This window comes from Geotrypetes seraphini, chromosome 2 (genome assembly GCF_902459505.1).
Source record: "Geotrypetes seraphini chromosome 2, aGeoSer1.1, whole genome shotgun sequence".
Lineage (NCBI taxonomy): Eukaryota > Metazoa > Chordata > Amphibia > Gymnophiona > Dermophiidae > Geotrypetes > Geotrypetes seraphini.
Window position 1 is genome coordinate 108,041,486 of NC_047085.1, and position 7,437 is coordinate 108,048,922.

At 41.5% G+C, this 7,437-nt stretch overlaps 1 pseudogene; it reads left to right on the plus strand.

Annotated features, from left to right (window-relative positions):
* Positions 1–765: 765 nt before the first annotated feature.
* LOC117356091 lies at positions 766–872 on the plus strand (annotated as a pseudogene).
* The last annotated feature ends 6,565 nt before the right edge of the window (positions 873–7,437 follow it).

The window sequence follows — 7,437 nt, forward strand, 5'->3', positions numbered from 1 at the left end:
AACAGAAGTTCTCATGGTTTAGTAAGAGAAACCAAAAGAAAAAAATAATTTATCCCAGTTAATAATTCATTTCAAACTTTTCTTTTAATACTAAGACAATTACAATGTGTCCAAAAATCATAAGAACATAAGAATAGCCAATGGTCCATCTAGCCCAGTAGCCTGTCCTCACTATAGCCATTCTAGATCACTAACATAGAAACATAGAAACTGACAGCAGAAAAGGGCCAAGGCCCATCCAGTCTGCCCACAACAATGACCCACCCCTACCTTCCTCTATGAAGAGATCCCACGTGCCAATCCCATTTTTTCTTAAAATCTGGCACGCTGCTGGCCTCAATTACCTGCAGTGGAAGATCATTCCAGCAATCAATCACTCTTTCGGTGAAGAAATATTTTCTGGTGTCACCATTAAATTTCCCACCCTTGAGTTTCAGCGGATGCCCTCTCATCGCCGTGGGTCCCTGAGAAAAAATATATCTTCTTCCACCTCGATACGGCCCGTGACATATTTGAACGTCTCAATCATGTCTCCCCTTCTCTCTGCGTTCCTCGAGTGAGTATAGCTGCAACTTGTCAAGCCATTCCTAAATCCCCCTAAATAGCAACATTTCATGATACCAATCCAGGGCAAGCAGTGGCTTCTCCCATGTCTATCTCAGCAACAGACATGGACTTTTCCTCCAGGAAATAGTCCAGACCTTTTTCAATTTGATCAGTTTAGGATTGTGGTAGAGGCACTTGATTCTTACAATGTTCTTAAAATAAGCATCTCAGCCTTTTGGCTAAGATCAAGTGTAGTATCTGTTCTTATCAGTTTAATATCCTTATTTTTAAATTTACATTGATTTCCCATAGAAGCAAGAACCATTTTTATGTTATGTATTTTAGGGGTCCTTTTATTAAGGTGCACTAACTGATTTAGCACGCGCTAAGACATCTATTATATTCCTATGGGTATCTTAACATTTAGCGCACCCCTTAGTTTTTAAAATAATCTTGTGTTGCTATTTGTTCACATACTTGTTTATTGCACTGTTAATATTTTTAAATCAATAAAGTTTAATAAAAAAAAAAATCCACAGACAGAAGTTATCAATATGGATTCCTGTTACAACATGTTATTCTACAGCTAACCCTTGTTATTAGTAGGTCTTGGCAATCAGATCGCCACAATTGCTGGATTCAGACAGCATTGGCTGCGTTCCAATTTTTATCACACAGTATTTTGGATGCTTTCAAGCATTTCTATTTTTTGTGGCTTTAACACAACAGACCCCAGAAGAAGGTTGTTTCACACCGAAACACGAACCGTGTCGGGTCCATACCACAGATCTGATACTGTGTACTATTTGGAGTTGTCGAGGATATGCATCGCTTTTATCTGTGAAGACTTTTCACAATAAATTATTTACGGTATCGAGATCATCGCCTCCACAGCTTTGTTTTGTTTTTGGTTGTCTCCGTTTCACTCTGAACCCGTTTGGTGATTTTTTCTTATTTACCCTCTGAACAACATCAGCATTATGGGCAATAAATTTTTAAAACCTTGTTGAAATATAAGTGGACTTGTCAATGTTTATGCTTGACCTATCAGTGTCAAAAACTTTGAATTTTATCCTCCACAGCACATGCAGCCAGTGTAATTAATACCAAAATGCAGTAATATGATCAAAATGCGTAGTTGTGAACAATAAAAGGTAGCATCATAATGTGTGAGCTGCAATGCTGCTATCGAGCAAATTGGTAACAAAAACATGAAATATGATAATGATTTTGTTAAAACTAGCCAATATAATACTGATCTAAAATCCTCAGGAAATAAAAAAAACAAACAAACATGTCAACCTACTTAACAGTTGTAGCTTACAGAATACAGATTTGGTCACCTTTTTAAAACATAAATTCATTGAGCAAGATGGATCAAGCAAAATCCTTAAACTCTGGATCTGCAAAGAAACAGTTATCTGATGAGTCCCTAGTACAGGGTTAGGGGACTCCGGTCCTCGAGAGCCGTATTCCAGTCATATTTTCAGGATTTCCCCAATGAATATGCATTGAAAGCAGTGCATGCACATAGATCTCATGCATATTCATTGGGGGAATCCTGAAAACCCCACTGGAATACGGCTCTCGAGGACCGGAATTCCCTACTCCTGCCCTAGTAGAATCGTCACTGAGTTTCAAAAAGAGCTAGATCTGTTCAGTCCTAGTGGTGCTATATTAAAAACCAGCCAAATTGACATCATCCATGACTCGACATCACTAAAGCAAGCATTAATAAGATTGATCACATCATCCAACGATGATGTAATTGCAAAAAAGAACTGAATGTTATCTACATAATGACCAGATTTTACAAAGGGATGCAAGATATAAATTTAAAAACAGAGTAGAGAGAGCTGATCCTTGAGACATCCCTAACCCCCTCCTTTACAAAGCTGCGCTAGCGTTTTTTAGCACAGGCCACCGTGGTAACAGCTCCGACACTCATAGAATTCCTATGAGCGTCTGAGCTGTTACCATCTCTCTGGCGCTAAAAACGCTAGCACGGCTTTGTAAAGGAGGGGGTAAATTAGGCTGATATTTAGATAATTTAGACTCTACCAGTTAAAAATGATTTTAAAAAAAAGCATTTATTGACCTCTAATCTGGTTAGCAGTACACTATAATTCAGAGTATAAGAAGCCACAGTAATGGCTCAACAAACTAAAACATATGTTGTCTCTTGGTCGAAGCATGTCAAAACTGGAAAGTAATAAAGTCAGTTCAATTCATAACATCCACTCACTTCAGCACTGAGACCTGACAGTGACTGACAGTAAAGATCCAAAACTGTTCCCTATAATTTAACCATCTGTCCCAATCCCACCATATGAATGTGGTTTGACTTCTTCAGTCACCCCCTATTTTAATTCTTCAAATTGATGTGCTGTTTTATACAATACTCCACGATCAGAGAACAGAGGATATCTTTGCTTTCATACATCTTGCTCATTCGGCCAAAGCAGTAGTGTCAGGCTGGTATTATCTCTCCCTTGCAGATTTTAACTGCTTTTTCCACCTTAATGCCACTTCTTTTCTTCTTTTGACTTCGACTCCATCTATTCACCACACTTTGCCCCAGGTAGCTATCATTTATCAAACCCTCCCCTTTCTTTATCAACGGACTCTTGGCTTTCATTTTGCCTTGGTCCATCTTCTTACTGTTGATCCAATCTTGATCTTGATCCTATTCTTGACTCTTTTGCCTTAAATTATCTTGCCTTAACCCCTTCATTTGAACTCCAATTAGATTCTTTCATCCCTAGTCAGAAGCATTGGCTACTGTCTTGATATAGTGCAATGCAAATATTCTTGTATGCAGCAAAAGCCTGTTAGGGTTCTATGCAAATAGACCTTGAGATGTACAATGTTAAAATTCAAATTACCAGCAAAAAACATACTAGAAATCATATTAATCAAGAGGTGATAACCAATTTAATGCACATTAACCACATTTGCATGCACTAAAAGCTAAGATGCCAATAATTATAGGGCTAGATTCACAAAGCAAACCGATTGTGTACCGATTGGTTTGCGACTCCTTAGCGACCAAATTCCCCTCCGGCCTGATTCACTTACCTCTCTGCCGACCATCCTCTGATCCACGCATGCAAATAAGGGAAGGGACATTCAAAAGTAGGGAAGGCAGTGATTCACAACACAATCAATCCGATCCGACTGGGCTGGCTGATCAACTGCTAGAGACCAGTCACAAACGTCTTTCCGACTGGAAGCCCTGCTCTCTGGCCTGCAATCTGTCCTGCCTGCTTCCCCCTGAATGCCGCCCTGCTCTACCCCGATCTTCCCTCTGAATGCCGCCCTGCTCGATCTTCCCCCTGAACGCTATCCTGCTCGATCTCCCCCCCCCCCCCCGAATGCCGCCCTGCTCGATCTTCCCCCTGAATGCCGCCCTGATCTTCCCCGAATCTCTCCTGCCCTTCCCCGGCCTGCAAGCCCGTAGTTTTAACCTGTGGGTTTAAAGCGGGTTAAAACCATGGACTCGCAGGACTAAAAACAATAAAAAAGTTAAAGTAAAAAAAAAAAAAAATTGGCCACAGCTCGGACGGGCATGCGCAGACCATCTACAGATGGTCTGCGCATGTGTGCAGATCACATAACAGCTATCAGTGTAGGCAGATGAGGACGTTCCTCCGATCGCCCCATCTGCATATTGGGGCTTCAAGAATTCGTTGGACCTGCCCGGATCGGGCCCGATCGGGCAGGTTAGTGAATCTGGCCCATAGTCCTATGAGTGTCCTAGCATTTAGCATGCCTAATCATTAATGTGTGCTGAGGTGGTTAGTTCATGCTAAATTAATTAGCACCCCTTGATGAATTACCCCTAAATCACAATCAAAAAGTCAATTAAGATCACTCAATAACAAAGCCTCAGTTGAAAACTAGGAAAATCCAGAATCCTTCACTTACAAAAATATATTTTTTTTTAAATAAGAAAATTTTTAAAGCTTTCCTGAAAAACAGTGTAACACCCCTTTGAGGTAGGATCTGGATTCAGGGCCCAATCTGGCTGGAGTCCCCTGAAGGCAGTCTCCATCGGTCCCTCACTCGGTTAGCTAGGTGCCTCCCCCTGGGGAAAAGAAGTGTTAGCGGATAGGTTTACCCTCTTCTCCCCCCAGGAAAAAAAACAAAAAACAACTTTCTATGAACAAGGTTGGCTAATAAATGTAACTGATTTATTTTTAACAATTCCATTACTTCTACATCTAAACCAATACTAGTACAGATAATTCAACAGTGTTTATACTATTCAGATATTCAAACCCTTTTTTGTTTGTTTGTTTATTTATTTATCACCCGCCCTTATCCAAGGTGAGTTACATGTTAACATACAAAATAAGATGGCTAATCCCTCCTGCCACACAGAACACCTCTGTGCCATAGGCCCCCACCCTGCACCAAGCACCCCGGAGTCACTGCCCCCCCCTCCGAATCCCCCCCAAATGGTAGGAGAGATGCCCACTCCCTCCTGCAACTGGACACCACCCCACCCCCCCACCCCCACACACACACAAGCCATGAACCTTCCCCATACCTTTTTAAAATGTTAGAAACAGGAAGCCCACTCTAAATGACAGACCTTCCCCTCTCTGGTGCATCATGTGATGCATTGGGAGGGGCCAAAGGCATCTGAGTCAATCAGGCCTTAGGCACCTCCCTCTGTATCCAGGATACTGAGGAAGGAGCCTAAGGCCCTGATTGGCTTGACCCTTTTCTTCTGCCCTGAGTTGCTTCCAAAGACCACCTGCCTTGAGCCTAGCTCCAAAGGGCTGCTGGACTTCTGCCCTGAGCTCTCTGATCCTAAAAGCTGCTGTTCTATTTCTTCAAGAATACCCCCTTTCTGCTGGTACACAGGATACAAGCTCTGTCAGCCAGTGACAGAGTTTCCTATCAAGAGAACTACCTCTCAAATGAGTATAATGCACAGCTATGACTCTATGCAGTGCAAATTTGAAGATTGCAGTCTTTTCAAAACCAATTTCCAATCCCTGGGTTTGCCTCCCCACTATTTTCTCCCTCCTTTGAACTCATGGGGAGTGTATTGCCAGTTCCCCTGTTCAATTCATATCTCCACAGTCATTTGAGTCCACAATCTTTATTCCCACTCATGATCAAGGCATGGGGGAAGCCACATTGCTTGCTCTGAATCAGTAGCATGGGTTTTGGCCAGGTACTGTGGACATGGATTGGCCACCATGGGAACGGGCTACTAGGCTTGATGGACCATTGGTCTAACCCAGTAAGGCTATTCTTATGTTCTTATGAAATAATCTCTTAAAATGCACAATTCACCCAGGTATCTGAATGTTCATCTCTCAGTGCATAAATTGCATAGGATGTTAACCAAACCTCTCTGCACACTCAGCCATGTGACTTTCACAAATTGGATACAAATCTCCTGCAGTCAAAAGTGGCAGACAGAAATCTCTCTCGTGTTTTTAACAAAGACAGATAATTGCTGGTTTCAAACCCACTGTTCACAATCACCTCTTTCCGAGCTCTGTCAGAAACACCCACTCCCTGGGGGGGGGGGGATGTTCAATAGATAATGAACATTTTAAATATCTAAGGCAGTGTCTCACAAACCTTTACTGCCGCAGCACACTAAATTCAAGGCTGTGTCTACAGGGCCTCTGAGCATAAGTGGACATTGAATGGGGCATGATGTCATCATGTCGACATCCGCACATGCTCAGAGGCCCTGTAGACACGACCCTGAGCTCGGAAGCCTTCCAAAATCTGGACAAACAGCTAGGTTTTGGAAATCCCTCCATCGCCGGGGGAGCAGAGATGAGGAGAGTCGCCGGTGCCTGCAGTGACCGACTTGTTTCTTTCATGGGCACAACTGGAATCTCGCCACAGCACACAGTTTGCAATACGCTGAAGAATATTCCATGCTGAAGTTGTCTGATAACTAAAACTTCAAAGTGAAAATATTTTAGCATGTTGACCTTTTGGAGTTGGATAATGTAGTAGCATAGAATCACAAAATATTTTGAGCTGGAAAACAAATTTATCCTATTTAATAATCTGGTGCCCAAGCATATAAGATTTTAAAAGTCATAACACATAATTAAATTGAATTCTAGCCTCTATGGGCAGCCAATGCAATTGACTAAATAACAGGGTAATTTTCTCATATTTATGAACTAAAAAAAATTAATTGTGCCGCCACTCCTTCCCTGTCCTGTATGGTGCATCAAATCCCAAATCTGGCTTACCTCTGAAGTTCTACGCTCCTGTATCTGATCTGTAGAGTATCTCTAACTAAAAACCCATAGGGTTACCATATGGCTCCAGAAAAAGGATGGATTGAGACATCTGGGTTTTACTTCCATTGAAAACAATGGAAGTAAAACCTGGATATCTCAATCCTCCCTCCTTTATCTGGAGCCATAGACCCACCAGGAATCAAATTTAGTTGATTATTCCACTTCAAGCAGGGGAAGCATCAGAGATCCAGATTTCACTTTACACTTTAGCATCACTTAATATTTCCAACAACGTATACTTCACATCTTATATTCCTCACCTTCTTTATACATAACCATTATTCTTGAACATAAGAAAACATCAAATATCCCCACCCACCCTCCCTACCCTGGACGTGTGTATACAAATGGGAAAATACTCTTCATTCTGCACAATAAGTTGTTAATGCCTCCCAAACATCCTTAAATTTCTAGGAATGCCCCCGCTGTATGGCTAGTAACCTTTCCATTTTAAGAACATGGCATAGTGAATTCCACCAGAAATTATAGTTCAATCGATCCCAATTTTTCATAATTTGTTGTATAGGCCATTATTGAGATGGCTTGGGGAAATCCTCTACTTATTCCTAGGATAAGCAGCATAAAATCTGTTTTACTACTT